At 46.8% G+C, this 26,701-nt stretch overlaps 2 protein-coding genes across 3 annotated transcripts in view; both read left to right on the top strand.

The window, feature by feature from the left end:
• LOC139235632 (zinc finger protein 239-like) overlaps nucleotides 1–26,701 on the top strand; it is a 786,713-nt gene that overhangs the window by 303,464 nt on the left and 456,548 nt on the right. The gene's annotated exons all lie outside the window — the stretch shown is intronic.
• Nucleotides 6,488–26,701, top strand: part of LOC139235305 (zinc finger protein 3-like) — a 69,931-nt gene continuing 49,717 nt past the window's right edge. The window contains exon 1 of one of the 2 annotated variants that reach the window (XM_070866453.1): nucleotides 6,488–6,537. The gene's annotated coding sequence lies outside the window, so the exon portion shown is untranslated. Of the gene's footprint in view, nucleotides 6,538–23,347; nucleotides 23,595–26,701 lie in introns of those variants that run through there. The other variant, XM_070866449.1, reaches the window with a different exon arrangement.

The following is a 26,701-nucleotide window of genomic DNA, read 5'->3' as shown; positions in this document are numbered from 1 at the left end:
CTACACTCACTGGTTCCCCTCCCCTGAAGGTACTGACTCTGGCTGGGTTCAATTCTACACTCACTGGTTCCCCTCCCCTGAAGGTACTGACTCTGGCTGGGTTCAGTTCTACACTCACTGGTTCCCCTCCCCTGAAGGTACTGACTCTGGCTGGGTTCAGTTCTACACTCACTGGTTCCCCTCCCCTGAAGGTACTGACTCTGGCTGGGTTCAGTTCCAGACACTGACATCATTCACTTTGTACCTGCACCAAGATGGCCGCGCATGCGCGGTGCTACTCACTGAATCAAAATGACGGAGCGCGGAACCTGCCTTCCTGCTCGAAAATGGCCGCCGTTGACCTGGGACTTTGACCGGGAGAAAGCTCCGAAGCTCCAACCACCGATATTCCGGGCTTGTGGCGGGCACAAGTTGTTTATGAAGCCTCCCCGGCTCCCTGCTGGTCCCTTACTTCGTTCCGTCCCGCTGAAAAAGAGAATCCGGAGCAGCTTATCCAAAACATGTCTTCTCCGCCATTACTTGCACCGCGCATGCTCCAAACACAGCACGGCCCGCGCCTGCGCACCGAGCTCCTGCAGTCTGGGTGCGGCACATTTTCCCCCGCGGGGCATGCTGGAGTGGGCCAGATACTGCACGGATTATAGACAGAGTGAAGCTCACTCTGTACTGTCCTAAACAATCCCAGGGCAGGTACAGCACGGGTTCGTTACAATTTAAAGCTTGCTGTACGCTGACTTTCATCAAACACTCCCAGGGCAGGTACAGCACATGTTAAATACACAGTAAGGGTCCCTGCACACTGTCCCACCAGGTAATCTCAGGGCATGTACAGCACGGGTTAGATACAGAATAAAGCTCCCTCTGCACAGTCCCAAGAAACAATCCCAGGGCAGGTACAGCGCAACTATTTTGTTAATCTGTAAATCAAATGCGCCTGATTAAAGGGAGGAGGGCACTATAACCAACAAAATAAACTAATTAAACTTTGGATGGTAAACTTAAATCAAATTAAAATTTGGTTGCTCGAGGTAACGATGCACTCCAGTGCCAACCTCTTACAGAAGGCCGCAAGCGTACCAGTAGCAGGTACAGCAGGGGTTAGGGACAGAGTGAAGCTCCCTCTACACTGTCCCATCAAACACTCCCAGGGCAAGTACAGCATAATTTAAATGCAGGGTAAACGTCTTTCAAAAAGCCAATCCAAAAATTCACAGGACAAGCACAACACAGGTTAGGTACATATTATCATCATCATAGCCAGTCCCTCGAAATCAAGGAAGACTTGCTTACACTCTAAAGGTGAGTTCTTAGGTAACTGAACATTCCAATACGGGAATTATAGTCTCTGTCACAGGTGAGACAGCCAGTCATTGAAGGAACTGGTTTGCCGCATGCTCCTACGCTTGGTTTCTGCATGCTCTCAGCGATGAGACTCGAGGTGCTCAGCACCCTCCTGGATGCACTTCCTCCACTTAGGGCGGAATTTAGCCAGGGACTCCCAGGTATCAGTGGGGATGCTGCATTTTTTCAAGGAGGCTTTGAAGGTGTCCTTGAAATGTTTCCTCTGATCACCTTGGGCTCGCTTGCCATGTAGGAGTTCTGAGCAGAATGCTTGCTTTGGGAGTCTTGTGTCAGCCATGTGAACAATGTGGCGAGCCAGGGTATCTCTGGAGTTGGAGCACGCCGTGTCCACAAGAGATGGACACTGCAGAGACTGGAGTGCATCATTTCAAGAGAGAACAGAATTTTTATTTTTATTAATTTGATTTGATTTGAAAAAGGTTCCCTTTATGTTGAATTATTAAGTTGTGTTTTTGGTGCCCTCAAAAAAAAAACAAGGGGGCACTTTAATGAAAGTTTCTGGAGTGTGACTACCCCCCCCCCTTTAATCAGGGGGCACTTGATTATTGTTCTACTTAAAATATTTGTGAACAATGTGGCCCACCCAACGTAGCTGGTCGAGTGTGGTCAGTGCTTCAATGTTGGGGATGTTGGCCTGATCGAGGAAACACCGGGAATGGTTTCATGAGAATGACCAGGAGATCCAAGAGCTAATAAATCGCAAGCACAGGGCATTTCTGAACCTAAAACAACAACCCAACTCGGGAGCAGCAAAGCAGCATTACAGGTGGCTTCAGGCCGAGGTCCAAGAAAAAACCTGTGACCTAAAGCATAGATGGTGGGTGGAGAAATCACAGGAGGTTCAGCAGCTGGCTAACAGCCATGATGTGTGAGGATCCTTCACAGCAGTCAACGCCACCTACAGCCCAACCACCCAAGGCACCACCCCACTGTTGGCCAAGAACAGGGAAACACTCATCAAGGACACCGAGGCAGCCAGGACCCGCTGGAAGGAGCACTTCGAAGATCTCCTTAACCGACACTCTGCCTTTAACTCGAGTGTCCTCGACTCCGACCCACAGCATGCTATCCACCACCATCTCAGCAAAACCCCAGCCCTGTACGAGGTGGAAAAGGCCATCCGCCAGCTCAAAACCAACAAGGCAATGGGAGTGGATGAAATCCCCACTGAGGCACTAAAGTATGGTGGAGAGGCACTATTGGCACAAATGCATGACCTCATCTCTCAAATCTGGAAGAAGGAGGACATGCCTGGAAATCTCAGAGATGCAGTAATCGTGACCATCTTTAACAAAGGGGACAAGTCCGACTGCGGCAATTACAGATGAATCGCCCTGGGAAAGCCATCGCTAGAATCCTCCTCAACCATCTTCTCCCTGTGGCTGAGGAGCTCCTCCCGGAGTCACAGTGTGGTTTTCATCCTCTGCAGAGTATAACGGACATGAGTAGGTACACAGTACACTCTCCCACCAGACACTTGCAGGGAAGGTACAGCATGGGTTAGATACAGAGTAAAGCTCCCTCTGCACTGTCCCATCAAATATTCACAGGGCAAGTACAACATGGGTTAAATAGAGAGTAAAGCTCCCTCTATACTGTTCCATCAGACGTTTCCAGGGCAGGTAAAGCACAGGTTAGACACAGACTACATCTCCCTTTGACTTGTCCAGCCATTCCAGGGCAGATACAGCATCAGTTCGATATAGAGAAAATCTCCCTCTATACTGTTCTGCTGGACATTCCCAGGGCAGGTACAGCACGGGTTAGATACAGAGTAAAGCTCCCCTTACACTGTCCCATCAACCATTCCCAGGGCAGGTACTACCAAGCTCATGGTCTACAGGGCTGTCGTAATACCCGCCCTCCTGTATGGCTCAGAGGAATGGACCATGTACAGTAGACACCTCAAGTCGCTGGAGATATATCACCAATGATGTCTCCGCTAGATCCTACAAATCCCCTGGGAGGACTGGCACAGCAACACCAGCGTCCTTGTCCAGGCTAATGTCCGCAGCATTGAAGCACTGACCACACTTGATCAGCTCCGCTGGGCAGGCCACATAGTTCGTATGCCAGACACAAGACTCCCAAAGCAAGTGCTCTCTGTGGAGCGCGTTCACAGCAAATGAGCCAAAGGCGGGCAGCGGAAACATTACAAGGACACCCTCAAAGCCTCCCTGATAAAGTGCAACATCCCCACTGACACCTGGGAGTCCCTGACCAAAGACTGCCCTAAGTGGAGTCAGTGAATCCGGGAGGGCGCTGAGCACTTCGAGTCTCAATGCCGAGAGCATGCAGAAATTAAGCGCAGGCAATGGAAGGAGCATACGGCAAAGCAGTCCCACCCACCCCTTCTCTCAATGACTATCTGTCCCACCTGTGACAGAGTCTGTGGCTCTCATATTGGACAGGTCAGCCACCAAATAACCCACTTCAGGAGTGGAAGCAAGTCTTCCTTCTATTTTTCCTCGATTCTGAGGGACTGCCTATGATGATGATGATGATGATGACAACACAGGTTAGATGCAGAGTAAAGCTCCCTCTACACTGTCTCACCAGACATTCCCAGGCCGGTACCACATGGGTTATTAAAGTTTAAATCTCACTCTAGCCTGTCCCAAACACTCCAGGGTAGGTACAGCATAGGTTAGATACAGAGTTAATCTCCCTCTAAGCCGTCCGATCAAACACTCACACAACAGACACAGCACGGGTTAGTCAGAGAGTAAAGCTCTCCATCGACTGATCCATCAAACACTCCCATCGCAGGTATAGCATGAGTTAGATACTGAGTAAAGCTCACTCTACACTGTCCCATCAAATAGACCCAGTGCAGGAACAACACAGGTTAGATACAGAGTAAAGCTCACTCTACACTGTCCCATCAAACACTCCGAGGGAAGATACAGCATGGATTAGATAAGAGAGAAAAGCTTGCTCTACACTATCCCATCAAAAATTGCCAGAGCAGGTACAGCATGGGTTCGACAGAAAGGTTTAGGCTGGGTTTTCTAGAACTTGGGACCTGGGCAACAGAAGGCACAGTCACCAATTATAATCAGGGATGCTCAGGAAGACAGATATTTCATGGGTGGGGGGCAGGATGGTGGTTGTGAGGCTGGAGGAATTTACAGAGCTAGGGAGGAACGAGGCCATGGAGGGGTTTGAAAATATTAGAATTTGCAAATCAAGGCGTTGTTTAACTAGAAGCCAATGTAGGTCAGTGAGGACAGGGGTGATGGGTGAGCTGGACTTGGTGCGAGTTAGGGCATGGGCAGCCGAATTTTTGATTAACTCTAGTTTATGTAGAGTCGAATGTGGGAGGAGTGCGTTGGAATAGTCAAGTCCAGAAGTAACAAAAGCATGGATGAGGGCTTCGGCAGTGGATGAGCTGAGGCAAGAGTGGAGACGGATGATGTTACAGAGATGGAAATAGGCAGTCCTAATTATGCCGTGGATATCTGGTTAAAAAACCTATTTCAGGGTTAAGTATGACACCAAGTATGACACATTTTGCAAACAGTCTGATTCAGGCTCAGACAGAAGTTGGGGAGAGGGACAGAGTCTGTGGCTAGGGAACGGAGTTTGTGGCAATGACAATTACAAATATCAGAATATTTGACAGGATATCACGTGCAAAATGTGTGGATGAGTTTGTAAAATTCAATCGGTTGCAAAAACGGGTTACAGAAAGTAACGGATTTCGAACCTTATGCAAGATGGTTCAATAAAGGGGTGGTTCAAAGGATTTCAGTTGAGTTTAAACCGACACACTGCAGTTAAGTCTACTACAACTACAACTCGTACTCAAATGGAACAAGTTTGGGGTTTGATAGAAAGCGAACTAGGTGAGAAATGACATAAGTTAGATTAAGAAAAAGCACTAAAATGGAAGTCAGTAACAGAACATCAATTAGTCTCCTCTGATCGTGGAGGAATCAAATATTCGACACACTGTGTTTGAAAAAATGATAATTTATTCAACATTTATACACAATATTAATCTCCAGCTCAAGTATAGGGGTTATTAAGATCATCAGAAACAAAGTAGAGCTGCCAGAGTGAACATGTTTCAGTGCCTAATGCAATCACAGTAAATCCTGTTCTATTTACAAATGCAGCCTTTCTCCTCAGCCCATTCAAAACTGAGATAAGGAGAAATGTCTTCTCTCAGAGGGTTGTAAATCTGTGGAATTCTCTGCCCCAGAGAGCAGTGGAGGCTGGGTTATTGAATATATTTAAGGCGGAGATAGCCATACTTTTGAGCGATAATGGAGTATAGGGTTCTGGGGAGCGGGCAGCGAAGTGGAGCTGAGTCTATGATCAGACCAGCCATGATCTTATTGAATGGGGAGCAGGCTCGGGGGTCCGGGTGGCCCACTCCTGCTCCGATTTCTCATGGTCTTATGTACCCAGCATGCCCCGCGCGGAAGAATGTGCCGCATCCAGACTACAGGAGCTCAGTGCGCAGGCGCGGATCTTGGTTGTGTTTGGAGCATGCGCGGTGCGTGTAATGGCGGAGAGGACATGGTTTGACAGGCTCCTCAGAAGTCTCCTTTTCAGCGGGACGAAGCGGAATAATGGACCAGCGGGGAGCCGGGGAGGCTTCATAAACAACCGGTGCTCGCCGCAAGCCCGGAATAATAACCGGAATATCGGCGGTTGCAGCTTCGGGTCGTTCTCCCGGTCACAGGCCCAGACTAACGGCGGCCATCTTCGTACTGGAAGGCAGGTTCATCGTTCCGCCATCTTGGTTCAGTGATTAGCATAGCGCATGCGCGGCTATCTTGGTGTAGGAACCAAGTGAATGATGTCAGTGTCTGGAACTGAGCCCAGGCAGTCAGTACCTTCAGGGGAGGAGGGGAACCAGTGAGTGCAGAACTGAACCCAGCCAGAGTCAGCATCCTCTGGTAATGAGAGGGAAGGGAACAAGTGAGTGCGGAACTGAACCCAGCCAGGGTCAGCACCATCAGCGGAGGTGAGCTCGGGGAACCAGTGAGTGTGGAACTGAACCCAGAGAGAACCAGCATCTTCAGGGGAGGAGAGGGGAACCAGTGATTATGGAACTGTTCCCAGCCACAGTCAGCATCGTGAGGGAAGTGAGGAGAACCAGTGAGTGTGGAACTGAACCCAGCCAGAGCCAGCACCTTCAGGGAATGAGATGGAGGGGAGCCAGTGAGTGTCGAACTGAACGCAGCCAGAATTGGTGGTGAAAATTGGGAGTGGAGGGAAAACAGTCTATAACATAAGAATATAAGAAATAGGAGCAGGAGTAGGCCATTTGGCCCCTCGAGCCTGCTCCCATTCAATAAGATCATGGCTGATCTGATCATGGACTCGGCTCCACTTCCCTGCCCGCTCCCCATAACCCTTTACTCTCTTATCATTCAAAAATGTGTCTATCTCCACCTTAAATTATTCAATGACTCGGCTTGTACAGCTCTTTGGGGCAGAGAATTCCAGGGATTTGCCACCCTCAGAGAGGAAATTCCTCCTCATCTCACTTTTAAATGGGCGGCTCCTTATTCTGAGACTATGTCCCCCTAGTTTTAGTTTCCCCGATGAGTGGAAATATCCTCTCTGCATCCACCTTGGCGAGCCCCCTCATTATCATTAAGTTTCAATAAGATCACCTCTCATTCTTCGAAACTCCAATGTGTATAGGCCCAACCGACTCAACCTATCCTCAGAAGTCAACCCCCCATCTCCGGAATCAACCTAGTAAACCTTCTCTGAACAGCCTTCAATGCAAGTATATCCTTCCTTCAATACGGAGACCAACGCTGTACGCAGTACTCCAGGTGTGGCCTCACCAATACTCTTTACAGTTGTAGCAGGACTTCTCTGCTTTTATACTCTATCCCCCTTGCAATACAGGCCAACATTCCATTTGCCTTCCTGATTACTTGCCGTACCTGCATACTAACTTTTTGTGTTTCATGCACAAGATCCCCAAGTGTCTCTGTAATGCAGCTCTTTGCAATTTTTCTCCATTTAAATTATAATTTGCTTTTCTATTATTTCTGCCAAAGTGGATAACTTCACATTTTCCCACATTATACTCCATCTGCCAAATGTTTGCCCTCTCACTTAACCAGTCTATATCCCTTTGCAGATTTTAGTAACAACAGCAAACTCGGTCCCTTCATCCAAGTCATTAATATGGATTGTAATTAGTTGAAGACCCAGAACCGATCCCTGCGGCACCCCACCAGTCATGTTTGCCAACTGGAAAATGACCATTTATCCCGACCCTCTGTTTTCTGTTGGTTTGCCAATCCTCTATCCACGTTAATACATAACATCCAACCCTGTGAGCTTTTATCTTGTGCAGTAACCTCTTATGTGGCACCTTATCGAATGCCTTCTGGAAATCCAAATACACCACACCCACTGCTTCCCCCTTATCCACACTGCTCGTTACATCCTCAAAGTACTCCAGCGAATTTGTCAAACGTGATTTCCCTTTCATAAAACCATGTTGAATCTGCTTGATTGAATCATGCTTTTCCAAATGTCCTGCTACTGCTTCCTTAATAATGGACTCCAGCATTTTCCCAATGACAGATGTTAGACTAACTGGTCTAAATTGTCCTGCTTTTTGTCTGCCTCCTTTTTCAAATAGGCACATTACATTTGCGGCTTTCCAATCTGTTGGGACCGCCCTAGAATCCAGGGAATTTTGGTAGATTACAACCAATGCATGCACTATCTCTGCAGCCACTTCTCTTAAGACCCTAGGATGCAAGCCATCAGGTCCAGGGGACTTGTCTGCCTTTAGTCCTATTATTTTACCTAGTACTACGTCATTAGTGATTGTATTGCGTTCCTCCCTATCTATAGCCCCTCGCTTATCCACTGCTGGGATGTTTTGAGTGTCTTCTACCATGAAGGACTCTTACTATCTGTTTTTATATTTTGTGCTAGTTTTCTTTCATAATCTATCTTCCCTCTCATTAATTTTTTTTAGCTGTTCTCTGCTGGCTTTTAAAAATGTCATAAACCTCTGGCCTCCCACTAGGCTTGGCCACACTGTATGCCTTTGTTTTCAATTTGATACCTCCCTTATTTCCTTAGTTAGCCACGGATGGTTATCCCGTCTCTTACAGTCTTTCCTTCTCATTGGGATATATTTTTGCTGCAGTTTATGAAATATCTCCTTAAATGTCTGCCACTGCTCATCAACCGTCCCATTCTTTAATCTATTTTCCCAGTCCACTTTAGCCAACTCTGCCCTCATACCATTGTAGTCTCCTTTATTTCAGCTTGGGACCCTGGTTTGAGAACCAACTTTCTCACCAACCATAATATGGTTGAATTTGAAATTCAACCATATTATGGTCACTCATTCCGAGAGGATCTTTTACTACGAGATCATTTATTAATCCTGCCTCATTACACAATACTAGATCTAAGATAGCCTGCTCCCTGGTTGGTTCCACAACATACTGTTCAAGGAAACTATCCCAGATACACTCTATGGACTCCTCCTCAAGGCTACCCTGGCCAATTTGCTTTGTCCAATCAATATGAAGTTTAAAATCACCCATAATTATTGCCGTTCCTTTATTAAAAGCCTCCATTATTTCTTGATTTATACTCCGTCCAACAGTGTAGCTACTGTTCGGGGCCTATAGACTCTGCCCACCAGTGACTTTCCCTTTATTATTCCCCATCTCCATTCAAACTGATTCAATATCTTGATCCTCTGAGCAAATATCGTTTCTCACTAACGCACTGATCTCATTCTTTATTAACAGAGCTACCCCACCTCCTTTTCCTTTCTGTCTGTCCTTCCGAATTGTCAAATATCCCTGAATATTTAGTTCCCAGTCCTGGTCACCTTGCAACCACGTCTCTGTAATGGGTATCAGATCATACCCATTTGTATCTATTTGTGCTATGAACTCATCTATTTTGTTACAAATGTTATGTGCATTTAGACAAAGAGCTTTTAAGATTGTTTTTTTTACCTGTTTTTCCTGCTTTTTCCTCTGTCCAACCCTCCCCAACAGCACTGACAACCCCCTCCCCCCCACCCCCCCATGGCGAGGATATTGGTCCCGGCTCTGTTGAGGTGCAACCCGTCCAGCTTGTACAGGTCCCACCCCCCTCCAGAAGCGGTCCCAATGCATCAGGAATCTAAAGCCCTCCCTCCTGCACCATGTCTCCAGCCAGGCATTCATCTGCTCTATCCTCCTATTTCTGTACTCACTAGTTCATGGCGCCAGGAGTCATTCTAAATATTACCCTCGACCATGTCACTGTTTATAATTACACATGACCCAGTCTCGGTTTATATTACATTCGACCCTGCCTCTGTTTATATTACACTAGACCATGTCCCTGTTTATACTACACTTGACAGTATCTCTGTTTATAAATAGAAGTATAGAGTACAAACGCATGGATATTATGATGAACCTATACAAAACACTGGTTCGGCGTCAACTGGAGTATTATGTCCAATTGTGGGCAACACACTTTAGGAATAATGTGAAGGCCTTGGCAAGAAAAGATTTACGAGAATGATTCCAGGGATGAGGGACTTCAGTTACCTGGACAGACTGGAGCAGCTGGGGTTGCAAGGGGGATAGAGTATAAAAGCAGAGAAGTCCTGCTACAACTGTACAGGGTATTGGTGAGGCCACACCTGGAGTACTGTGTACAGTTTTGGTCTCTGTATTGAAGGAAGGATATACTTTCATTGGAGGCAGTTCAGAGAAGGTTCACTAGGTTGATTCCTGAGATGAGGGGGTTGACTTATGAAGAAAGGTTGAGTAGTTTGGACCTATACTCATTGGAGTTCAGAATAATGAGAGGTGATCTTATTGAAACATAAAAGATACTGGGGGCTTGACAAGGTTTATGCAGAGAGGGTGTTTCCACTCATAGGAGAATCTAGAACTGGGGGCATAGTTTCAGAATAAGAGGTTGCCCATTTAAAACTGAGATGAGGGGGAATTTCTTCTCTGAGGGTTCTAATTCTGTGGAATTCTCTGCCCCAGAAAGCTGTGGAGGCTGGATCATTGAATATATTTAAGGCGGAGATAGACAGATTTTTTGAGCGATATGGGAGCAAAGGTTTATGGGGAGCAAGCGGGGAAGTGGAGTTGTGTCCATGATCAGATCAGCCATGATTTTATTGATTTTATTGAATGAAATTGAAGGCTCGAGGGGCCAAATGGTCTACTCCTGCTCTTATTTCTTGTGTTCTCCTTAGAGCAGGGAAGATTGAGAGGAGATTTGATAGAGGTGTTCAAAATCATGAGTGGTCTTGCCAGAGTAGATCGAGAGATACTGTTCCCATTGGCAGAAGGGTCGAGAACCAGAGGACACAGATTTAAGGTGATTGGCAAAAGAACCAAAGGCGACACAAGAAAAACCCTTTTTGCGTAGCGAGTAGTTAATATCTGGATTGCACGGCCTGAAAGGGTGGTGGAGGCAGACTCAATTACGGCTTTCAAAAGGGAGTTGGATAAGTACCTGAAAGAAAAACATTTGCACGGCTGTGGGGTAAGGGCAGGGGAGTAGGAGGAGCTGAGGTGCTCTTACAGAGAGCTGGCACGGGCTCGACGGGCAGAATGGTCTTGTTCCGTGCTGTAACCATTCTCTGATTCTATGGTTCTAACTCTCTCAGCATAAGCCTCTATTCCCTTCTCCCTCATATGCTGATCTTCAGTGCATCGATACTGGAAACACAGAGCGACCAATCCAGAGCCGCTCTGTATCAGGGTGGGCGCTGGATGCGGAAGTCGCTCCCTGGCCTTCTGTGTGGGTCTGTTTGTTGCATCTGTTTGAGCTGGAGTGGAGCAGGGGGAGAAGCTGCTGGGTTTAACCCCCAGTACCTCCGGGCCCAGTCGGGCCCAACAATTTCCGATGAGAGACTGTCAACGGCGGTGGATTCTAGGGGAGATTAGGTTGTGAAACAGACACTGCCCGCACAATGTAGAAGACTATTGTTTTCGGAACAAGTATTTCTGTAGGGGCTTTCAATATACAGATTTGTTTTAATCCATTCTTGGGATGTGAATGTCACCAGTCGGGCCAGAATATATTTCCAATTTCCATTTGCCCCCTGACAAGGTGATGGTGGGCCTTCTCGAACCGCTGCAGTCCATGTGGTGAAGTCCCTCCCACAATGCTGTTAGGTGAGGAGCTCCAGGATTTTCATCCAGTGATGATGTCGGAACGGCGATATATGCCCAAGTCAGGATGGTGTGAGACTTGGAGGTGATGGATTTCCCATGCACCTGCTGCCCTGTTCCTCTGGGTGGGAGAGGTTGTGGGTTTGGGAGGTTCTGTCAAAGTTCTGGTCGAGTTGCAGATGTATACATTCCCTCCCCTTCACCACGCCCACCCCTCCCTCCTCCCATAGAGACCAGAGTCTTGTGTCGGCCCAGACCGAGTGGTGGGTTCCCGTCCCTGAAGGACATGTAGGGGATGGTGGGTGTGTCAGCCTTTTCTGACCTTGACGGTTTGAATCGTCCCACTCCCTGGTTCTCGGGCTTGGAATTATTTAGGAGATGTGATAGATGTGGACAGACAACTGTTTGGTGCAAGAACAAATATTCTATTTAGAAAATAGCACACCACACTAATTACCTTAATAGCATGTAACAAAATGTACAGAAAAAGGGGGGAAACGTATACGCAACGGGTACAGAGGCTATGCAGTGAAAAAGAAACACCACCCACCACTACACTAACTAAGCTCGGCTCTGAAATTGCAGGGACTATGCTCACCAAAGGATTTCTCCACGGTTTAGACCAGTTGCACACTGCGTTCTCTCTCCAGCAGTTATCATGGGCGACTTTAATCTACATATTGATTGGGCTAACCAAACTGGTAGCAATGCGGTGGAGCAGGATTTCCTGGAGTGTATTAGAGATGGTTTTCCAGACCAATATATCAAGGACCTAACTAGAGGGCTGGCCATCCTAGACTGGGTGATGTGTAATGAGAAAGGAGTAATTAGCAATCTTGTTGTGCGAGGCCCCTTGGGGAAGAGTGACCATAATATGGTAGAATTCTTTATTGAGATGGAGAGTGACACAGTTAATTCAGAGACGAGGGTCCTGAACTTAAAGAAAGGTAACTTTGATGGTATGAGACATGAATTGGCTGGAATAGTGATACTTATAAGGCTGACGGTAGATAGGCAATGGCAAACATTTAAAGATCACATGGATGAACTTCAACAATTGTACATCCCCGTCTGGAGTAAAAATAAAACAGGGAAGGTGGCTCAACCGTGGCTAACAAGGGAAATTAAGTATAGTGTTAAATCCAAGGGAAGAGGCTTATAAATTGGCCAGAAAAAGCAGCAAACCTCAGGACTGGGAGAATTTTGTAATAAAGCAGAGGAAGACAAAGGGTTTAATTAGGAGGGAGAAAATAGAGTATTAGAGAAAGCTTGCTGGGAACATAAAAACTGACTGCAAAAGCTTCTAAATATATATATATATATGTGTGTGTGTGTGAAAAGAAAAAGATTAGTGAAAACAAACGTAGTTCCCTTGCAGTCAGATTCAGGTGAATTTATAATGGGGAACAAAGAAATGGCAGACCAGTTAAACAAGTACTTTGGTTCTGTCTTCACAAAGGAAGACACAAATAACCTTCCAGAAATACGAGGGGACAGAGGGTCTAGTGAGAAAGAGGAACTGAAGGAAATCCATATTAGGTGGGAAATGGTGTTCGTGAAATTGATGGGATTGAAGGCCGATACGTCCCCGGGGCCTGATAATCTGCATCCCAGAGTACTTAAGGAAGTAGCCCTAGAAATAGTGGATGCATTGGTGATCATTTTCCAATAGTCTATCGACTCTGGATCGGTTCCTATGGACTGGAGGGTAGCTAATGTAACACCACTTTTTAAGAAAGGAGGGAGAGAGAAAACGGGTAATTATAGACCGGTTAGCCTGACATCGGTCGTGGGAAAATGTTGGAATCAATTATTACAGATGAAATAGCAGCGCATTTGGAAAGCAGTGACAGGACCGGTCCAAGTCAGCATGGATTTATGAAAGGGAAATCATGCTTGATAAATCTAGAATTTTTTGAGGATGTAACGAGTAGAGTGGACAAGGAAGAATCAGTGGATGTGGTTTATTTGAACATTCAAAAAGCTTTTGACAAGGTCCCACACAAGAGATTCGTGTGCAAAATTAAATCACATGGTATTGGGGGTAATGAACTGACGTGGATAGGGAACTGGTTGGCAGACAGGAAGCCGAGAGTTGGGATAAACGAGTCCTTTGCAGAATGGCAGGCAGTGACTAGTGGTTTGCCGCAGGGCTCAGTGCTGGGACCCTAGCTATTTACAATATACATTAATGATTTAGATGAAGGAATTAAGTGTAATATCTCCAAGTTTGCAGATGACACTAAGCTGGGTGGCGGTGTGAGCTGTGAGGAGGACGCTAACAGGCTGCAAGGTGACTTGGACAGGTTAAGTGAGTGGGCAAACGCATGGCAGATGCAGTATAATGTGGATAAATGTGAGGTTATCCACTTTAGTGGCAAAAACACAAAGGCAGAATATTATCTGAATGGTGTCAAAATCTCGACCTCCGATAAATGACTCAGACGCCTTCAGCTCCGGCAAAAGTTTATTTAATTTACTTGCTAGCAAGGGAAAGGTCACACTCAGCCAATGGCTAAGTGAACACCTCCGAAATGGTACAGTTTCACAAGATATTTATACAGTAAAACCCAATTTATGGCCTCTCCCTGTGTATTGGCTCTGTCTCGCAGTCAATGAATACAGATAGAGTTAATTACTACATCCTTGTCCTGACGTGGTTTCCAGATATTTCCTTTTGTCAGGGTTATTAGTTGGCCAGTCGGCCATTACTCGATGAGAGTGTGGTAATGAGCTATTACCTGCCTTGCATTGTGTCTCGGATTGTCCAGTTTCCTGGTCAGTTATCTTTTTGCGTCAAATGGATGAGGTCTCTACAAGAGACAATGGCTGGTGGTTTGAGTACTTCGAAAAGGGTGGGGTAGCGTGGAACTGGTGTCGCATAGACAATAGGAGAGCACCATGAGGCGGGGGGGTTACTTGTCTCAGCAGGACTTGCCTCCTAGCTGTCTGGTGGCTATCATCCTTTTCAGGCCAGGTTTAGCTGTTTACACAAGCCGACTGCTTTATGCAGAGATTTCTGGAAGGACCAGGACTCCATTTTGTTATATATTAAAAAAGGGCACAAAAATACCGTTTGATATCAGCTTAGATAAAAATACATTTCCACATTGGCAGCAGATTAGGAAAAGGGGAGGTGCAACGAGACCTGGGTGTCATGGTACATCAGTCATTGAAAGTTGGCATGCAGGTTCAGCAGGCGGTGAAGAAGACAAATGGTATGTTGGCCTTCATAGTGAGGGGATTTAAGTACAGGGGCAGGGAGGTCTTACTGCAATTGTACAGGGCCTTAGTGAGGCCTCACCTGGAAACATAGAAACATAGAAAATAGGTGCAGGAGTAGGCCATTCGGCCCTTCTAGCCTGCACCGCCATTCAATGAGTTCATGGCTGAACATTCAACTTCAGTACCCCATTCCTGCTTTCTCGCCATACCCCTTGATCCCCCTAGTAGTAAGGACCTCATCTAACTCCTTTTTGAATATATTTAGTGAATTGGTCTCAACAACTTTCTGTGGTAGAGAATTCCACAGGTTCACCACTCTCTGGGTGAAGAAGTTCCTCCGCATCTCGGTCCTAAATGGCTTACCCCTTATCCTTAGACTGTGACCTCTGGTTCTGGACTTCCCCAACATTGGGAACATTCTTCCTGCATCTAACCTGTCTAACCCCGTCAGAATTTTAAACGTTTCTATGAGGTCCCCTCTCATTCTTCTGAACTCCAGTGAATACAAGCCCAGTTGATCCAGTCTTTCTTGATAGGTCAGTCCCGCCATCCCGGGAATCAGTCTGGTGAACCTTCGCTGCACTCCCTCAATAGCAAGAATGTCCTTCCTCAGGTTAGGAGACCAAAACTGTACACAATACTCCAGGTGTGGCCTCACCAATGCCCTGTACAACTGTAGCATTGTGTTCAGTTTTGGTCTCCTAATCTGAAGAAGGACATTCTTGCTATTGATGGAGTGCAGCAAAGGTTCACCAGACTGATTCCCGGGATGGCAGGACTGACATATGAGGAGAAACTGGATCGACTGGGCCTGTATTCACTGGGGTTTAGAAGGATGAGAGGGAATCTCATCGAAATATATAACATTCTGAAGGGACTGGACAGGTTAAATGCAGGAAGAATGTTCCCGATGTTGGGGAAGTCCAGGATAAGGGGTAGGCCATTTAGGACTGAGATGAGGAGAAACTTCTTTACTTAGTGTTGTTAACCTGTGGAATTCCCTACCACAGAGAGTTGTTGATGCCAGTTCATTGGATATATTCAAGGGCAAGTTAGATATGCCCCTTATGGCTAAAGGGATCAAGGGGTATGGAGCGAAAGCAGAAAAGGGGCACTGAGGGAATGATCAGCCATGATCCTATTGCATGGTGGTGCAGGCTCGAAGGACCGAATGGCCGCCTCCTGCACCTACTTTCTATGTTTCTATGTTTCCTCAATCTTGTGGAGTCTTTGGCTGGTTGCAGCGACTTCGGTATTAGCACTGGTCGACGGTTAGATGGTAAATAAGTTTTTTTTCCTTGAGTCAGCACTGGATGATTGTTGGTTTTTCAGTGACTCCGAGGCTTCTTGTTAGATTCTTCTGTTGCGTTGCTGTAACCTCGTGTGGCAAGTTAGATGTTTCAAACCAGAGTCAAAGAGCCCAGAGTCCAAGTGCTTTTCCAGAGTGTTCTCGGGTACGTTTCTTCAGAAGTGTTTCCTCAGCCCAAAAGGTACCACAGCCCAAAAGTCACCACCAAGTTATACCTGAGTGCACAATTGATTTCTGATGACTGCTTTTGTGTGATTTTGGCAGGTTGATCAAGTCTAATGTGATCCCTTTGTGAGAAATGTTGGTGGGCTGATTGAGCATTAGCATGATACAAGATTCCCAAATGTGTTGATGGGGTTTTCGAATGGTGCCGTTAGAATGTAATCAGGTCTTGATACCGTCCATTGTGTGTTTTGCTGATGCCAGGGTTTTTCTGTATAGCTGTTTTAAGAACTATTAAAATATGTATGCATCTGGGTCGCTGGTAAGTGGGCTTTTGTTAGACTGCTAATGTCTCCCTGGGGCCTGCCTCCCAGGAGGGGTAGCAGCCCTATGCAGACCCAGCATACAATTTTAAAATGTCCAAACTCAATCTAAAAGGCCCTAGTTTAATCCAAAGGCACCTAATAGTGAGATATTTCTGTCCACATTTCTCCTCCAAAAATCTAACACAGTCCAATTTAAATTCCAGACACATGTCCATTGAGTAGGCGGTCCCAAAATTTTGTGAATCCTACAGACATTAGTGACCAGTTGGGTTATTACGACAATCCAACAGCTTTCAGTGTCACTTTTTTTCTGCTGGCGACCGCACAAATAGCCAGGTCCATTCAGCTCAATTTCACAAACTGCCTTTGTGTTTTTGTGGGTTCTCTCTCACCCACCCTTTTTCCTGTTTGAAACTCACTGTACAGGGTATTAAAAGGGGAGGATTTGTCGACCAGAGGCTCAAACCAAACATCACATTAAGATCTGACACAGTCACTCGATTCATCGGGAACAGAATATCATCGGCCTTTGACCATGGAAGCGAAAAGCACTGTTCACAGCGGGGAGAAACTGTTTACACGTGCTCTGTGTGTGGACAAGGTTTCAGCCGATCATCCAACCTGGAGAGACACAAGTGCAGTCATACTGGGGAGAAACTGTGTAAATGTGGGGACTGTAGGAAACATTTCAACTACCCGTCCCAGCTGGAAATACATTGTCGAGTTCACACCGGGGAGAGGCCGTTCACCTGCTCCGAGTGTGGGGAGGGATTCATTTATTCATCTACCCTGCTGAAACACCACCGAGTTCACACTGGGGAGAGGCTGTTCACCTGCTCTAAGTGTGGGAAGGGATTCAGTACGTTAGCCCACTTGTTGAGGCACCAGAGAGTTCACAAGTGACTGCAGGGGTGGGATCTGCTGTTATTGCTGCTGTTAATCACATCCCGACTGAACCATGTTCATTCTGACAGTTCGGGTTTGTTTCTGCTGATGTCAATAACTCCAGTATCTGGACTGGAGTTTAATATTTGGGAAAAAGACAAATAAATTCGTGTTGCTTTCAATACATTGCTGTAGATTTTTGTCTTTCCTGTGTGTTTAGCATCACCTGGCTGGAGCTCAGTGAGGACAATCTGGGGGGAGGATCGTATGGGGGGAGAACTTCAGCCTGGACACAGTTCTTCAGGGTCACACTGAGGGGGGCAAACGGCACTTTGGTCTTTCTCATCACTCTTCACTCTCAGCAAAGTCTCCGTGCGGGTTAACCTTGACGGTGTAAGGTGCGAATGATATCCACCCAAGGGTGTTTAAAGAGATGGGACGGGTGCTCTGTCAGCCCCTTGCCCTTATCTCCATCAGCTCAGCAGAGTCATGGGTTTTTCCCTGAGATTGGAAGGTAGCCCATGTAGTTTCCATTTTCCAAATTGGGCACAAGTCAGAGTTCAGGAACTGAAGGCCCATCAACATGACCTCGATCACCGGGAAGGTGCTTGAAGGGATCCTGAGAGATGCTGTTTTCGATCATGGGGAAAGGGAAGGGGCCATTACAGATACTGAACATGGTAAACATGGTCACATCTTACAAACTAGCTTGAGTTTTTAAAGAAATTGTTCGGTTGGTGGATGGGGGAATCCAGTTGACATTGTCTACCTCAAGGTGTCAAACTCATTTTCTATGGTGGGCCCGATCCAATATCCTGGCACTTCGCATGGGCCACATTCAGCAAAAGCTATTAAAATAGGAATAAATGAAGATAAACTACTTCGGAATTTACATTTAGATTTTATTTACTGCCTCTGCTCCTGATCCCTGGCACCTCTTAGCTTGAGCATTCATAAACTGACCCTGCTCAAACCATAAGCTCAAGGCTATCGGTGCATGGTTCTGCCTCTGACCACAAGGCTGTGTCACTGCCACACACCGATACCCGTTTCCTTGTTTCACATCTCCATACAAACACCATCTCTTCACACATCCCCTTTCTACACAATTGCAGCAGACATGAGCAAGGACGTGAGGCTTATTAAAAGACACATTTCATTACATCAAAGGTTACACTGGGAGAAATGTTTAGTTATTTTCCATTACAGGCAAAATCCTGGAAAAACCAGTAGCACACTGGCACCTGAACAGTGTCTCATCGGCCTACAGGATTTTCTTAAATAGATTTTCTGCGTCGATACAAACTGAAACCAGCTTTGCAGGCATGATGCTGTATTCACACATTGAAGGTGAGAGAGATGCTGTGGGGCACACGCTAAGTCCTGTAGCTGAAAGTGATTAACAGACTGGGTTTTGTGTTTAGTGATCCCGGGCATGTTACCAATACCAGCAAAGATGAAGCCCATGGAATAAAAGGGACAGTGGATACTGTCACACTGTGAGCGAGTCAGAATGAAAAGCTTTAACAACAGCCGATGTTTCACAAAGGGAGACCTCGCCAGACCAAAGGACATTGGTGGCGTTTAATGGGCTGTTTGTGTCACTGGGCTACAGGAGGCTATTTGTGACAGAAGGAAAGCTGGTCACAGCAAACAAACAGTTTCCCGACCTGTCCAGGGCCCACTCTGACCCCCACCTTCTCTCTCTCACTATTGATGGAAACTGCTGCAGTATTTGCTCCTCTCACCTTTCCTCTCTTGTCCCTCCTACATCCCTAATACACGGCCCGACACAATCTCCCTCCCCCTACATCCTCAGTGTGCTGGAATCCACACGAGTCTCCCCATCTGCTCCTTGTTCTCTCCCTGGATCCTGAAACTACAGAACTCGCTGAACCCTCCTGAAGTTTCCAGGCTCTAAAACTGAAGCTTGGTGGCCCTCAGTCCCCACTCCTTGATTTACCTCCCCTTCTCTCCTCCTCTTTCCTCCTTGGTTGTGTTCCACACTCTGGGCCTTGGGCCTTCCCCGGGGATTCTCAGTATGAACAGGGGGATGTGTGTTGAGACAGGATGTCCCAGCTCTCCACCTTTAAAGGGACAAGGGGAGGACCAGCTGGGCTGGATGGTCCTGCTTTATGACATCACTGCAGTGCCTAGCAACCACCCTCCCTGAGCACTGCTCATTATGGGCTGGGTTGAGCTCAGTGCTGTTACAGGAAGGGAAACAGGAGCAGGATTCGAGCCGTGTGGAGCCCAGGATTAATGGGGAGAGGTACAGGATCAATTCATACCTTATTGAGTGAGAAATGTCAGTGTCCCGGACACTCCCTGTCCCTCAGTATCTGTGCCGGGGAGCGACCGATGGGTTCACTCTATCTAACTCATGCTGTGCCCGACTGGAGAGTGTTTGATGCTGGCACGAGGTGCTCAGCTCGATAAGCACAACATTTAACCCAAAGATGATTAAATAAACCCATCAGTTTCTTCCCTGGATACATGTCCTTAAGGACAGGGAGTGTCTCTAATAATTTGGCTGGTGTCCTTGATCAAATTTAAACATCTCGCATCTCTTTTTAAAAATGTGTTCATGGGATGTGGGTGTCGCCTCTCACCTCTGATTCTTCTAAACACTGGAGAATATAGGCCTAGTCTACTCAATCGCTTAGAACAATCCCCTCATCCCAGGAATCAGTATGGTGAACCTTCATTGCACTCCCTCTACAGCTTGTTTATCTTTCCTTAGGTAAGGAGACCAAAACAGTACACAATACTCCTGGTGTGGTCTCACCAGGGCCCTGTATAATTGCAGTAAGACGTAAATACTCAAATCTTTTTGTAATAAAGAACAATATACCATTTGCTTTCTTAATTGCTTGCTGCACTTGCATATTAACTTTTGACGATTTGTGTACAAGAACATCCAGGTCCCCCTGAACAGCAACATTTCCCAATCTCTCACCATTTAAAATAAATACTCTGCCTTTCTATTTTTACTATCAGTGTCTAACTTAACATTTGTTCACATTATATTCCATTTGCCATGTTCTTGCCCACACACTGATCCTGTATATATCCCTTTGAAACGTCTTTTCATCCTCCTCACACTTACATTCCCAGCAAACTTCATATATTACATTTGGTCCAAATTATTGATATGGTTTGTGAATAGCTGGGGCCCAAGCACCGATCCTTGCAGCACCCCACCAGTTACAACCTGCCAACCCGAAAATCACCCATTTATTCCTACTCTCTGTTTTCTGTCCATTAACCAATCCTTAATCCTTGCTCGTATATTACCTTCAATTCCATGAGCCCTAATTTTGTTTTATAACCTCTTGTGTGGCACCTCATCGAATGTCTTCTGTAAATCTAAATACACCACATCCAGTGGTTCGCCGTTATCTATCCTGCTGGTTACAACCTCAAAAAATGCTCACAGATTTGTCAAGTACAATTTACCTTAATAAATCCATGCTGATTCTGCCCAAACCTGTTAGTACTTACAACGTGCTTAATGGTAGATTTTAGCATTTTTGCTACGACTGATGTCAGGATGACCATTAATGCACGGGTTAGATACAAAGTAAATCTCACTCCATCTTGTCCCAAACACTACTAGGTTGATACAGATTAAATCACAGTCTACAATATCCCAAACACTCCCAGGGCAGGTACAACATGGGTTCGATACACAGTAAAGCTCCCTCAACACGGTCCCATCAAACACTCCCAGGGCAGGTACAGCACGGGGTTAGATACAGAGTAAAGCTCGCTCTGCACTGTTCCATCAAACACTCCCAGGGCAGGTACAGCACAGATTAGATACACAGTAAAGCTCCCTCTAACCTGTCCCATCAAACACTCCCAGGGCAGGTACAGCACGGGGTGAGATACAGGATAAACCTTCCTCTACAATGTTCCATCAAACACTCCCAGGGCAGTTACAGCATGGGTTAGACACGTGGTACATCTCCCACTACCCTGTCCCAACCATTCCAGGGCAAGTACAGCATGGATTAAATATAGACTAAATCTCCCGCTATATTGTTCCACTGGACATTCCCAGGGCAGGTACTGCATTGGTTAGATACTAAGTAAAGCTCCCTTTGAACTGTCCAAATACACATTCCAAGGGCAGGTACAGTGTAATTCTCTCTCTAATCTCTCTCTACAATTGTACAGGGCCTTGATGAGAACATACTTGGAGTACTGTGCACAGTTTTGGTCTCCTTATTGAAGGAATGATATACCTTGCCTTGCTTAGATACTGAGTAAAGCTCCCTCGACACTGTCCCACCAGACATTCCAAGGGCAGGTACAACACTGGGTTTGATGCAGAATAAAGCTCTGTCTGCATTGTCCCATCAAACACTCCCAGGACAGGTACAGCATGGGATAAATACAGAGTAATCTCTCCCTCTACAATACCCCAACAAAAATTCTGAGGCAGGTACAGCACGGGTTAGATACAGAGTAAAGCTCCATCTACATTGTCCCATCAAACACTCCCGGGGAAGGATAGAACAGGGTAGACTAAATATAAGAAATAGGAGCAGGAGTAGGCCGCTTGCCCCTCAAGACTGCTCCGCCATTTAATAAGATTATGGCTGATTGATCTTGGGCTCAGCTCCACTTTCCTGCCCGCTCCCCATACACCTTATTCTCTTGTCGCTCAAAAGTCTGTCTATCTCCGCCTTTAATATATTCAATGACCCAGCCTCTACAGCTCTCTGGGGCAGAAATTCCATAGATTTACAACCCTTGAGAGAAGAAATTTCTCCTCATCTCAGTTTTAAATGAGCGACCTCTTATTCTGAGACTGGGTCCCCGAGTTTTAGTTTCCCCCATGAGTGCAAATATCTTCTCTGCATTCACCTTGTCGAGCCCTCTCATTATCTTATCTGTTTTCCAATCCATCTTTGGATCATCAGCAATCTTTGCTACATTACACTCGGTCCCTTCATCCAAGTCATTAATATAGATTGTAAATAGTTGAGGACCGAGCACCGATCACTGATCACTGCAGCACCCCACTAGTCACTGTTTGCCAACTGGAAAATGGCCCATTTATCCCGACCCAGATTCAAAGTAAAGCTTCGTCTACATTGCTCCATCAAACACAACTAGGGCAGGTACATCACGGGTTAGATACAGAGTAAAGCTCCCTCTACACTGTCCCATCAAACACTCTGAGGTGAAGTACAGCACGGTTTAAATACAGAGTAAATCTCTCTCTACACAGTTCAACGGCAGATACAGCATGGGTTACATACAGAGTAAAGCTCCTCCTGCACTGTCCTAAAGAATCCAAGGTCAGGTACAGCAAGGGTTAGTCACAATTTAAAGCCCCCTGTAAGCTGACCTAGCAAACACTCCCATGGCTGGACAGCACAGGTTAAATACACAATTAATTACACATTGTCCCATCAACTATTCCCAGGGCACTTGCAACGCAGGTTAGATGCAGAGTAAAGGTCGCTCTACATGGTCTCACCAGACATTCAAAGGCAGGTACAGCACGGGTTACATAAAGATTAAATCTCCCTCTAGCCTGTCCCAAACTCTCCCAGGTTAGGTACTGCATTGGTTAGATAGAGTTAATCTCCCTGTACGCTGTCCCATCAAACACTGCAGAACATGTATAGCACGGGTTAGATACAGAGTTAATCTCCCTGTAGCTGTCCCAAAAAGACTCTCAGGGCAGGTACAGCACGGGTGAGATTCAGAATGACGCTCCCCCTCGACTGTCCAGTCAAATGTTATTGAATGGGGAGCAGGCTCAGGGGTCTGGGTGGCCCACTCCTGCTCCTATTTCTCATGGACTTATGTATCCAGCATGCCCCGCGGGAGAGAATGTGCCGCACCCAGACTACAGGAGCTCAGTGCGCAGGCGCGGGCCCTGGCTGTGTTTGGAGCATGCGCGACGTGTGTAATGGCGGAGAAGAGGTGTTTTGGACAGTCTCCTCAGAAGTGTCCTTTTCAGCCGGACGGAGGGAAGTAATGGACCAGCGGGAGCCGTGGAGGCTTCATAAACAACCGGTGCTCGACGCAAGCCCTGAATAATAACCGGAATATCGGTGGTTGCAGCTTCGGGGCTTTCTCCTGGTCACAGGCCCTGGCTAACGGCGGCCATGTTTGTGCAGGAAGGCAGGTTCAGTGCTCCACCATCTTGATTCAGTGAGTAGTACATCGCATGCGCGGCCATCTTGGTGCAGGAACAAAGTGAATGATGTCAGTGTCTGGAACTGAACCCAGCCAGAGTCAGTACCTTCAGGGGAGGGGAACCAGTGAGTGTAGAATAATTTTATTTTGCTTCGGTCTTCACAGTGGAAAACACAAAAACCATGCCAAAAATTGCTGGTCACGGGAATGTGGGAAGGGAAGACCTTGAGAAAATCACTATCACTAGGGGGGTAGTGCTGGACAGGCTAATGGGACTCAAGGTAGACAAGTCCCCTGGTCCTGATGAAATGCATCCCAGGGTATTAAAAGAGATGGCGGAAGTTATAGCAGATGCATTCGTTATAATCTACCAAAATTCTCTGGACTCTGGGGAAATGCCATCGGATTGGAAAGCAGCTAATGTAACGCCTCTGTTTAAAAAAGGGGGCAGACAAAAGGCAGGTAACTATAGGCCGGTTAGTTTAACATCTGTAGTGGGGAAAATGCTTGAAGCTATCATTAAGGAAGAAAAAGCAGGACATCTAGATAGGAATAGTGCAATCAAGCAGACGCAACATGGATTCATGAAGGGGAAATCATGTTTAACTAATTTACTGGAATTCTTTGAGGAGATAACGAGCATGGTGGATAGAGGTGTACCGATGGATGTGGTGTATTTAGATTTCCAAAAGGCATTCGATAAGGTGCCACACAAAAGGTTACTGCAGTAGATAAAGGTACGTGGAGTCAGAGGAAATGTATTAGCATGGATAGAGAATTGGCTGGCTAACAGAAAGCAGAGAGTCGGGATAACTGGGTACTTTTCAGGGTTGGAAATAGGTGGTTAGTGGTGTGCCACAGGGATCGGTGCTGGGACCACAACTGCTTACAATATACATAGATGACCTGGAAGAGGGGACAGAGTGTAGTGCAACAAAATTTGCAGATGACACAAAGATTAGTGGGAAAGTGGGTTGTGTAGAGGACACAGAGAGGCTGCAAAGAGATTTAGATAGGTTAAGCAAATGGGCAAATGTTTGGCAGATGTCGGAAAATGTGAGGTCATCCACCTTGGGGGAGAAAAAAACAGTAAAAGGGAATATTATTTGAATGGGGAGAAATTACAACATGCTGCAGTGCAGAGGGACCTGGGGGTCCTTGTGCATGAAACTCTTTTTGGAGTTTATCTGAAAACATAAAAAAAATTAATCCGTGCCACCCGACCTGGATGACACACCAGACATTTACAAGGCCCTTTTTTTCCTTTTTTTGTGGTTTTTTTTGTGTGTTTTTCTTTTTTTTTGGGCACTAAAATCACTTTTTTTTTTCCAGTGCCCCCTATAAAAGGGGAGGGGGACACTAAAAGCACCGGCAATTAAAACAAATTAAACTTTAAAACGTAAAATCAAATTAAAATTTGGTTGCCGGGCGTGATGATGCACTCCAGTCCCTCCGGTGCCCACCTCTCGCGGAAGGCCGCGAGCGTACCGGTGGACACCGCGTGCTCCATCTCCAAGGACACCCTGGACCGGATGTAAGAGCAGAAGAGAGGCAGGCAGTCAGGTTGAACGACCCCCTCGACCGCCCGCTGCCTGGACCGGCTGATGGCACCCTTGGCCATGCCCAGGAGCAGTCCTACGAGGAGGCCCTCGGACCTACCCGCTCCCCTCCGCACAGGGTGCCCAAAGATCAGGAGAGTGGGACTGAAGTGCAGCCAGAATTTCAGGAGCAGCCCCTTTAAATAATAAAACAGGGGCTGCAACCTCGTGCACTCAATAAAAACATGGAACACGGACTCCTCCAGACCGCAGAAATTGCAGGCGGCCTGGGAGTCCGTGAACCGGCTTAAAAATTTGTTGCACGGCACTGCTCCGTGCACCACCCTCCAGGCCAAGTCCCCGATGAATAGTGGGAGGACTCCCGCGTAGAGTGCCCTCCATCGGGGACCCCCGCCTCCTCCGGACGGCAAGATGGTACGCCATGGCGTGTCCGGACGGCAGGCGAGGATGGCAAAGTTGAGAGTGTGCAGGAGCAGCCCGTACAGGAAACCCCTCCGCGCGGAACTGAAAGGCACGGAGGGGATTTCCCCGAGGTGGCTCAAGTTGTGAGGCGCCGGCCCCCGAGGGAGGTTCCGGGGTTTGGCGCCGATGAGGAATTCCGTCCGGAGGGGGGTCAGTTCGGACGGGATCTCCCCACGTGCTTGAGCCTCCTCGATGCACCTAACAGAGTCGGGGCCCAGAGCTCTTTTTAGCGACTCGATGGCATCGCCGCGTGGCGGACGTTGGCAGAATTTAGGCGCCGCGCCAGTGTGTCTGACAATCTCTAAAAGTTAGTTTGCAGGTGCAGCAGGTAATCAGGAAGGCGAATGGAATGCTGGCCTTCATTGCGAGAGGGATGGAGTACAAAAGCAGGGAAGTCCTGCTGCAACTGTCCAGGGTATTGGTGAGGCTGCACCTGGAGTACTGCGTGCAGTTTTGGTCGCCTTATTTAAGGAAGGATATACTAGCTTTGGAAGGGGTACAGAGACGATTCACTCGGCTGATTCCGGAGATGAGGGGGTTACCTTATGATGATAGATTGAGTAGACTGGGTCTTTACTTGTTGCAGTTCAGAAGGGTGAGGGGTGATCTTATAGAAACATTTAAAATAATGAAGGGGATAGACAGGATAGAGACAGAGAGGTTGTTTCCACTGGTCGGGGAGACTAGAACTAAGGGCCACAGCCTGAAAATACGGGGGAGCCAATTTAAAACCGAGTTGACAAGGAATTTCTTCTCCCAGAGGGTTGTGAATCTGTGAAATTCTCTGCCCAAGGAAGCAGTTGAGGCAAGCTCATTGAATATATTCAAATCACAGATAGATAGATTTTTAACCAATAAGAGAATTAAGGGTTATGGGGAGCGGGTGGGTAAGTGGAGCTAAGTCCACGCCCAGATCAGTCGTGATCTTGTTGGGTGGCGGAGCAGGCTCGAGGGGCTACATGGCCTACTCCTGTTCCGAATTCTTATGTTCTTATTAATGTTGGGGAAGTCCAGAACCAGGGGTCACAGTCTAAGGATAAGGGGTAAGCCATTTAGGACCGAGATGAGGAGAAACTTCTTGACCCAGAGAGTGGTGAACCT

The sequence above is a fragment of the Pristiophorus japonicus genome, chromosome 23 (genome assembly GCF_044704955.1).
Source record: "Pristiophorus japonicus isolate sPriJap1 chromosome 23, sPriJap1.hap1, whole genome shotgun sequence".
Lineage (NCBI taxonomy): Eukaryota > Metazoa > Chordata > Chondrichthyes > Pristiophoridae > Pristiophorus > Pristiophorus japonicus.
Note: the sequence above shows the minus strand (reverse complement) of the source record. Positions and strands in the feature narration are given on the sequence as shown.